This window comes from Dermacentor albipictus, unplaced genomic scaffold, assembly GCF_038994185.2.
Source record: "Dermacentor albipictus isolate Rhodes 1998 colony unplaced genomic scaffold, USDA_Dalb.pri_finalv2 scaffold_28, whole genome shotgun sequence".
Lineage (NCBI taxonomy): Eukaryota > Metazoa > Arthropoda > Arachnida > Ixodida > Ixodidae > Dermacentor > Dermacentor albipictus.
Window position 1 is genome coordinate 2565365 of NW_027225582.1, and position 10470 is coordinate 2575834.

Sequence of the window (10470 nt, forward strand, 5' to 3'; positions counted from 1 at the left end):
GTTTCGAGTAGTGTAGAAGGGGTCGATCAGCCCACGTGAGAGCGGCGGAACTAAACATGCACCTGAGCCTGCATAAAGCGGAAGATCCCAGACTGAGATGAAGTGTTTCAGCCAACAGTCTGGGTACCCACATTCCCTTCCCTCCTAATCCCCATCAGCGGCCTAGAGCCGTCCCCTTCCTTAAAATAAAGGCTTTATTCATTCATTCATTGAGGGCCGCACCGACATCTTTTTCACTCTCTTAAGTACATTCCCTTCAGAGCCAACACAGTATATGGAACGGTACAAAGGTATAGGCAACATAGTATCAATAATGTCTTTATAAAGTTGTTTTCTTCTAACATCAGCAAGATACTGTGCAGAAAAGCGAACTTTCAAACACTGAAAAGCGCGCACAACCTCCCAAAGAAAGCCCCGCACCCGTGCGCGTTTCACAGGGCTGGGTGACACAACACATTCAGGCAGTGCCTCTTTCAACCAAATTTGCATTACCGTACGCAGGAAAGCATCTTTTTGGTCTCGGAGGAACATAAATCTTGACACAAGTTGCCTAAGAAACAAATGAGCCAAACCTAGGCCACCCCTTCCAACGGACAGAAATAGATTTGTGCGACTTGTCCACTCCCAACTCGACCCCCAAATGAACACTGCGAAAGCTCGGTGCAATCTCTGGACGCTGGTCCGTTACATACACAGTGCCTGCAGCACATACCATACCTTGGCCACCAGAAAGAGGTTACATACTGTGGCCCGAGCAAAAATTGAAAGATCGCGGCCACCCCATTTGTGCGTACATTCGCGTGTGCGCTCATTTTCCGCTTCCCAATATTTTTCAGGTTCTTGATGTTGGTCTAGTGGCACTCCCAAGTATTTGACAGGTGACGTTGCCCACTGAACGCTCTCAAACATTTCAGGCGCATAATCCCATTTTCCGTGCCAGAAACCAAAACACTTTTCCCAGTTTATCACATTTCCGGAGGCTTTGCAAAACCTAGCCACGCCCTTCACCACTTCAGTTAGACTTTCCCTATCTTCGCAAAATATGGCGATATCATCCGCATACGCAAGTACTTTAACTTCAGTGGACAACATCGTGAAGCCACGCACTTTTTCGTTTGATATAATTTTCAGGCAAAAAGGTTCGAGATACAGTGTAAACAACAATGGAGACAATGGGCACCCTTGCCTCACGGAAGAACGGACTGTGATACTTTCACTAAGCCGCTTATTAACAATAAGGTTTGCCGTACAACCAGCATATGCCATTTTGACACCTTCCAAGAGCACTCTAATAATAATAATAATATTTGGGGTTTTTCGTGCCAAAACTACTTTCTGATTATGAGGCACGCCGTAGTGGAGGACTCCGGAAATTTTGACCACCTGGGGTTCTTTAACGTGCACCTAAATCTAAGCACACGGGTGTTTTCGCATTTCGCCCCCATCGAAATGCGGCCGCCGTGGCCGGGATTCGATCCCGCGACCTCGTGCTCAGCAGCCCAACACCATAGCCACTGAGCAACCACCAAGAGCACTCTGCCGACATTCACGTGTTCGAGGATACAAAACAGAACATGGTGGTTGACGCGGTCAAAGGCCTTTTCCATGTCCAGTTGCAACATGGCTTCACGTTTATCAAAAGCATCGCAGCATTCTAATATGCTCCGTGCTACGTGAATATTTGTCGTTATCGTACGTCCTTTAATCCCGCACGTTTGGTGCTGGCCTACGATAGCTTTTATGATATTCTGCAACCTTCTGCCCAGAACCTTCATGAATATTTTATAGTCCACATTCGTGAGACTTATGGGGCGATACCCTCTGACTGACAATCTCTTAACCGGGTCTTCACTCTTCGGTACTAGGACGATGTGACTTCTTCGGAAGGACGGAGGCATCATCTGCTTTTCGTATGTTTCTTGAATTACGCTGTGTAGAATATGCGCCATGTCAAACTTAAACGCTTTGTAAAAAGCTGCGCCCAGCCCGTCGGGACCAGGTGATTTTCCGGAGCTTAACTCGTCGATTGCGCGCTCTACTTCCGCTGCACTAATTGATGCCTCGAGCTCCAGCTTGACTTCATCCTCTAAGAGAGGCATCAGTGCCAAGAACTCCGCCGCGAGGCCTTCTTCTACACGTGACTCGTGACCCAGTAGTCCTTCGTAATAATCAACAAACGCACGTTGAATAGTATTAGAGTCACGAGCCATTTCGCCCTTGTACTCCATTGCTTTTATATCGCTCTTTACTGCATATCGTTTTTCGTCGCACAGGGACCGCTTTGTCGGCGTCTCGCCAAACCACAACCGTTCTGCACGTGCGCGTATGACCGCTCCTTTATATTTCTCTTTATCCATCAGTTCTAACTTATTTTTTGTTTCTTTTATTTCTTTTTCGTACTGGCCCGGCTGAGCACTTTCCAACCTCAGCAGCAAATCTAAGCGGCTCTGAAATTCTTTTTCGTCTGCCTTGTTGCTTTGACGCAGCGCACTCGCTCTTTCTATAGCGATCATTTTTATTTCTTCTTTAAAATGTTCCCATTTCCCAATACCGTCCCTCTGATCACCCGTTTGCAAACAGTCAATTTTTTCTTCTACTTTAAACACAAAACGTTCATCCTCAAGAAGCCTTATATTAAATTTCCATAGTTCCCAGTTGAACTTCGACCTTTTGGTCTTCGTTCCTATTGTAACCATTACCATGCAATGATCGCTGAACGCAACATTTTTAATCAAGTAGTCACTGCACATTGGGACCAGGCCAGCAGATGCATAAACCCTGTCAAGTCTTGCATGACTTGCGTGTTGGAAATGTGTGAACTGCAGACGGGCACCTTCTGACAGAGCACTACCGACGTCTTCTAAATTGTGCTCCAGGACAATTGCATTCAAAAGTAACGAGCTCTGGTTTCGAATGGTCGCGTTAGTAACTCTGTCTTCGGGCATGCATACGCAGTTGAAGTCACCCATCAGAATAATGTATCTAGGAGACTTCAGATAGGGCTGAACCATTTGGAAGAAAGCTTTGCGCTAATTTCCTTATTTGGGGCATACACACACATTACGCGCCACTGGAAATCAAGATACGAAAAATCACACATCACAAAACGCCCGGTGTTGAAAACAGTAACAGATTCTTCAATAACACCTAAAGAATTTCGAATTAAAATGGCACACCTTCCTGACGTACCAACAGAATGACTGACGCATACATTGTAACGGCTTCTAAAAGGCTCAACCATGCGGTTCGTCTGAGGTTCACTTTCCACCTTGGTCTCTTGCACTGCCACTACGTCCACATCGTTCTCAAGCAGGAGGCGGCTTAATTGATACTGACGCCGCCTCGCTGCCAGTCCCCTTACATTAAAGGTGGTAAATTTAAGTGCTGCTTCTGTTCTACCTGCCATTTGCGCGACAAATTAAATAGGCCGAACGGCTTCGTGCTCACCTTCAGCCTTAATACACCGAGAAGTGAAGCTCAGCAATTTTCCCTTCTCAAGAGTTCTCGAGCCCACCCAAGAGGCGTGCTCGCGTTCTGCAGCAGGCTGGCGCAGCCTCAGCGCGCTGGCCGTCGTAGTCCCGTTGTGGGTCGCCTCTCGTCCCTTGTCAAGCCAGAAGGGAGCCATGGTTGCTACGTCGGTGTAGTTTCGCCGGCTTTTTGTCCGGCGGGATGTTGGGCTTCGGGCGAAACGTCGGCCGGCGCTGCCCTCCCGATTTTGGGGGTGGTTCGTCGATCCTCGCAGAAGGATGCTGAAACTCTTCGACACAGGCCTTGTCGTGTGTCCTCTTTGCTGGAGCACTACCCATGCTTGTTTGGACGACGTCCATGCCTTCTCCCTCCTCTTGAGGTTTTCCATGTACTGCTTCCGTAGCAGTACTTGTGCTTCGCTCCGCTGCGTCAATCTTCGGGGCTACAACAGCCTGCTTCGACGCAGTGGTCTGGTCTTCAGTCTGTGTCACTGCAACGCCCCCCTTGACGGCATTAGGCGCTGCCTGCGGCGTATTCTTTTCTGCTGTTCTCGCTGCCTCCTCGGATTCGTCCGCATCCATGAGAAGTTCGGAGTCGTCTTCTCCTCTCATGTGCCCTGTGACATTTGCGTACGTTTTGACGCACTGCGATTGGTCATGGCCGAAGCGACGGCACTGACTGCAACGGGGAACTTTGCATTCCCGTCGGACGTGTCCTGAAGTATGGCACCTTAGGCAAAGCGGGGCTCTTCCAGGAACCACAACGAGGGCCTGCTCTCCAGCAATGCGTAGCTGGTGAGGCAGGTCATCAATTGTGACTCCAGGCTTCATCTTCAAAGACACACAACGCGTTGACGAACCTTTGTCCATGACTCCCTGAACCCGCCAGCGTTCCTTGGCGACTTCCGTCACCGTTCCGTAAGGTGCAAAGGCTGTTCGCACAGCTTCGTCTTGCACGTTGTACAAAATCCAGTGGATCTTCATCCTCACGTCCTGGTCGTCGGGATCAATGACAATGCACCGTCGTTCTTTAACAGTCACTTCACGGACTGAAAGCAGCTTCTTCATTCCGTCAACACTCTTGAACGTGATAGCCCAGATGTGATTCATCTGGGACGCCCCCAAGGCGACAACCTCGGGGAGCAGTGCCAAACGAACCAGCGCGTCGCGAAAATCCTCGACCTTGTAGGGCCTTGCTCTGACATCGGCGTGCAAAAACAGCGTATTTGCAACAATTCCACCTGTTGGTAGCCGCGGCAAAATAACTTCATAATCCTGGTCACTCGAGCCAGCAAACCTGTTTCCACGGCCAAGCTGGGCCGCTGATACCGCTCCTTTGGAGCACATGATGCACACGTCCGTCACGCTCGGTGGCCGGAAGTGGAATCACACCACGGGAACCGACCACGAGCAGGGTGAATTTGCTCCCCCTTTTGGTTTGCGTGTATGCGATTGCAATAGAAAAAACAAAAGTTCAATGTTCCCGCCCGGGATCGAACCGGGGACCTTCCGTGCGTGAAGAGCACGTGATAACCACTACACCACGGGAACCGAGCACGCGGCGTGTGATTTTGCTCCCCCTTTTGCTCTGCGTGTATGCGATTGCAATAGAAAAAACAAAAGTACAATGTTCCCACCCGGCATCGAACCGGGGATCTTGCGCGTGCTAAGCGCACGTCATAACCGCTACACCACGGGAACCGAGCACGCGGCGTGGGATTTTGCTCCCCCCTTTCCTCTGTGTGTATGCGATTGCAATAGAAAAAACAAAAGTACAATATTCCCACCCGGCATCGAACCGGGGACCTTGCGCGTGCTAAGCGCACGTCATAACCGCTACACCACTGGAACCGAGCACGCGTCGTGTGAATTTGCTCCCCCTTTTGCTCTGCGTGTATGCGATTTCAATAGAAAAAAAATTACCGACGATTACATTACTTCCTAATGCGAAATTTGAGCACAGCAAATAAGCTGTTTCACCTTTTCGATAGATTGAGGCAAAGAAATCTAGCAACACATGTATGCGCTATCACAGAATTTTTTTTTATTTTTCACACGTATTCCTTTAACAAGGACTCCACTAACAGTTCTTGACAGTCATGAAGGAAGCTTTGTGGTCGGAGAAATAGACTGATATATGTTCGACTTGGTACACCAATGCTTGATTCTCAAAGACGAGATCTATACAAGTGCCTCGCGAGGTTGTCACAGCCGTGGGACGCGTTACGAGCGAGAGGAACGGGATGTTCTCCCGCATAAGTGTTAGGAAATTGCTGTTTGTCTTTATGTCAACATTAAAGTCCCCCACTACTAACATCGGTGTGGATCGATGGACGGTTAATGCGAGTTGCAGGAAGTGCACGACGTCTTTCGTGAGTGCGGTAGGGGCGAAGTAGGCAGCTACTACCAGCAAGCCGTTGGGCAACTTTGCGGCGCACAGTTCGCCAACTTCATGTGACGTGCCAAACGACTGACTGATGCCGCTGACGCCGATAGTGAGTCAACCCCAGCTGCGGAGTTGGTTTCAGGGACAACGCTGCCGATGCCGACACAAACAATATGATACCCTCGCTTCCGCCGCGCTAAGAACCAGGTCTAGCCGTGGGAAGGTGGTCACGTATTCGTCGACGTGCCGGGGCCTACGTGAAATAACCGGTGCGTCGGCAACTGAAGAGCACCCTATCCGCCACACAAGAACAGGGGGGGGGGGACCCTTTCCTCCTCTTTCTGCATGGCGGCGACGGTGTTCTATGCAGTCACGTTATCTTGACTCTCTAGCGGCGTCAGCGGCATCCAGCGGTATCAGTCGGTCGCTGCTAGCGCTGGGGGGATGAAAGGGGGGCGGAGCTGGTTACGAGGCCGACGACAACGCCGACGACGACGCGAAACCCAGGAACGGACGCCAAAGAGCTGCGCTCTAAAACAAAAGTACAATGTTCCCACCCGGCATCGAACCGGGGACCTTGCGCGTGCTAAGCGCACGTCATAACCGCTACACCACGGGAACCGAGCACGCGGCGGGTGATTTTGCTCCTCCTTTTGGTTTGCGTGTATGGGATTGCAATAGAAAAAACAAAAGTACAATGTTCCCGCACGGGATCGAAACGGGCACCTTGCGCGTGTGAAGCGCACGTGATAACCACCGCACCACGTGAACTTTTTTTTTTCTTTATTTCCAATGTAACGAAACAAAACAGACAAACCAACACAAAAATGTTAAAAGTGTCACCGAGTAACTTGTCGACGTGACATTGCTAAAAACGCTTTAATGACACTAGGTCATTAAGTACAGGATACCATGATGGCTGTTCGTTCTGGGATTGGTACACATCTCAGGTGTAGGCAGTGCTTTCAATGAAGTTTTCTCTTACCGATCTTACAATATGGTCTGCATGTCTGACAGCCATTCTTGTTTTCCACATGCTATGCATGCTTAATACCATGAACATGTCATAGGGCACACTCCATTCATTGTTAACCGCAAGAAAATTAAATCCATATGGTGTGAGGGGCAAATCTTTTTTCAGCATTCTCTGGAGGACGTCCCAATGAAATATTGAATCTAAACAGCCTAGAAATATGTGTGTTACTGTTTCTGGCTTGCGGCATAAAATGCAGCCAACTGACAAGGGAACAAAAAAGCCCTTTTCTTGCATCCAGGGTTTGACTGGGAGCGTGCCACTATGGAGTTGAAAAAAGAAAGTTTTCACAGATGACCGAACCGGCATTCTTTTAAAATTTTCTTTAAAACATCCTTACCCGGACCAACAGAAAAAATGGCTCGATATAAAGGTACTGGGAGCATAACATCACGGAGATCTTTGTACAATTGTTTCGTTGATACTATAATTAGATAATCAAACGAGAAACGCACTTCAAGAATCTTGAAAGCACTTACAACTTCGCGTAGATACCCGCACAAGCCGCTTCCAGTAACGCCACACGATTGCACAATAAACTCAGGAAGAGCATTCTGCAGTCTCACTTGAAGCACTGCTCGCAAAAAGGGGTCATGCTGGTCCCGCAAGAAAATGAACCTTGAGACAATCTGCTTCAGAAAAAGATCAGCTAAGCCAAGCCCTCCTACTTTCAGTGAAATAAAAAGTTAAGACGACTTGTGCGTTCCCATGTTGAATTCCATACAAACGATGCAAGAATTCTATGCAGTTTCTGCGCACTAGTTTGTGACATAGCGAGCACCTGCAACACACACCAAATTCGCGCAACAAGGAAGGTATTGCAAATAGTTGACCTGGTAAATATGGATTATTTTTTCCGCCCCATTTCGTAGTTTTCTGGCGCATTCTCTCAGCTTCTTCTCTCTAGTATTCTGTAGGCTCATGATACCAGTTTAAAGGTGCTCCTAGATATGTTGTAGGAGAGACTGTCCACTGTAAATTTTTAAAGACATTGGGCTTCTCATCCCAGCTGCCATGCCAAAAACCGGCGCACTTCTCCCAGTTAACAGCACTTCCAGACATCTTGCAATACGTTCGAGCTTGTTTAACAGTTTCACGAACACTTTCTTTATCCCCACAAAAAATGGCTACTTCATCCGCATACGAGAGAATTTTGACTTCACTGGCCATTAAACGAAAACCGCGTATGGTCTCATTGTTTATAACTTTTCAGCAAAAAGGCTCCAAGTAAATTGCGAAGAGAAGTGACGAAGCCGGGCATCCTTGTTTTATGCTTCTACATAAGTTAATATTAACAGAGAGTTGTTTATTCACTAATAAGTTCGTGCTACACCCTTCGTAAGACAGTTTTAAGCCTTCTAATATGATGTTTCACAAATTCACATGCTCTAGAATAGAAAAGAGCACCCTGTGCACAACAAGGTCGAAGGCCTTCTCCATGTCTAGTTGCATCATAGCAACTCTTCCTTCCCAGGCATCGCAACACTCTTGAATACTTCTTGGAACATGAATGTTATTAAGTATCGACCGGCCTCTTATGCGACAAGTTTGGTGTGAGCCTACCATTGATGTCATCACTGATTGCAACCTTCTTGCTAACACCTTCATGAATATCTTATATTCTACATTGGATGAAGTTATGGGGTGATACGACCGTACTGAGAGCAGCTTTACAGGGCCATCGCGTTTCGGGATCAGCACGGTATGGGTTTTTCGGTATGGTATGGGTATATCACTTCGTAAGCCTCGGCTAGAACACGGCGTAAAATGACTGCTAGTTCATGCTTAAGTGCCTTGTAGAAAGCTGCGCCTAGGCCATCAGGTCCGGGCGCCTTTCCAGGTTTCAGTTGATCAATTGCGGTTTCGATCTCATTCAACGTAATCGGTTCCTTGATGACTGTCTTGACGTCATCATCTAGTCTCGGCTATAAAGGCAAGCATTCGCTATCAAAGACAGCTTCTGCAGCTCTTTTGCAGCTCTAAACCTCCCTGTAGTTTTCGAAAAAGGCACGTTGTATTGTATTACTATCGTTACTACGCACGTTGCTGTATTCAATTTCTTTTATTTTATTTTGCGATGCGTATCTTTTCTCATCGCTCAAAGCGCGTCTTGTGGGCGTCCCCTGAGCCACAAATGCTCGAAGCGCGCACGTATCACTGACCCCATATATCTCTTGACATCAATGATTTCAAGCTCATTTCTTATATTCCTTATCTCTGTTGACAACTCTTCTGGCTGTGTGCATTTTATCGACAAAAATACGTTAAGCTTATTTCGCAATTCATTTTCTTTTCTTTTTTCATTGTAGCGCAACACACAGGCTCTTCCAATGGCTGTTATTTTGAATTCTTGTTTAATCTATTCCCACATCGCTACAAACCCCGCGGATTCACAAGCAAGCATCTCTCGTATACGTTCTTTTATAAACGCGAGAAAGGTTGCGTCGTCCAGAAGTTTGACGTTGAATTTCCATAAGTGCCAATTAAAAGGCCGGTTTTCTTTTCTGTTGCCGAGCGAGAAAATTACAAGACTATGGTCACTGCAGGATACGTGCCTCACGTCATAGCTTCTACACAACGGAACCAGTCTCGCCGATATATAAGCTCGATCTAATCGAGCGTGACTGCCCCGTTGGAAATGCGTAAACAAAGTCTGCTTTCTACTGCAAAACACCACACCAACATCTTCTAATTATCGCTCTCGGATTGCTGCGAGCAATAAACCTGCACTTTGATCGCGTACAAGCAAGGTGTTATTCCGGTCATCAGAAAACAAACACAATTGAAGTCTCCCAGCAAGATGATATAGCGCTCAGATTGCAAATAGACATCAAGCTTTCCAAAAAAGTCACGGTGTTCTCTTCCATTATTTGGGGTGTATATGCACAATACCCGCCACTCACAATCCCAGAGCGAAAGGTCCCACACAATTACTCGACCTTCATCATAACCAAATACAGATTCCGAAAGAGTTTCTAATGATTTCCGCAACAACAAAACACACCCACCGGAACTGCCGACAGCATAGGAAACGCATGCATTGTCATCATCATAATCAGCCCAGTTGCGCCCACTGCAGGGCAAAGGCCACTCCCATGCTTCTCCAACTACCCCGGTAATGTACTAATCATGGCCATGTTGTCCCCGCAAACGTCTTAATGCCTTCCGCCCACCTAACTTTCTGCCGCCCCTTGCTACGCTTCCCTTCCGTTGGAATCCAGTCCGTAACCCTTAATGACCATCGGTTATCTTCCCTCCTCATTACATGTCCGGCCAATGCCCATTTCCTTTTTTCTTGATTTCAACTAAGATGTCATTTACCCGCGTTTGTTCCCTCACCCAATCTGCTCTTTTCTTATCCCTTAACGTTACACCCATCATTCTTCTTTCCATAGCTCGTTGCGTCGCCCTCAATTTCAGCAGAACCCTTTTCGTAAGCCTTCAGGTTTCTTCCCCTTATGTGAGTACTGGTAACACACAGCTGTTATACACTTTCTTCTTGAGGGATAGTGGGAACCTGCTGTTCGTGATTTGAGAATGCCTGCCAAACGCACCCCAGCCCATTCTTATTCTTTTGGTTATTT

The 10470-nt window shown here is 47.5% G+C and overlaps 2 non-coding genes across 2 annotated transcripts; both read right to left on the bottom strand.

Annotated features, from left to right (window-relative positions):
- Positions 1–5095: 5095 nt before the first annotated feature.
- TRNAA-AGC (transfer RNA alanine (anticodon AGC)) lies at positions 5096–5168 on the bottom strand. Its single transcript has one exon. It is a non-coding gene; the product is annotated as a tRNA-Ala (tRNA).
- A 1233-nt stretch (positions 5169–6401) lies between these two features.
- TRNAA-AGC (transfer RNA alanine (anticodon AGC)) lies at positions 6402–6474 on the bottom strand. The gene has a single exon. It is a non-coding gene; the product is annotated as a tRNA-Ala (tRNA).
- Positions 6475–10470: the final 3996 nt, after the last annotated feature.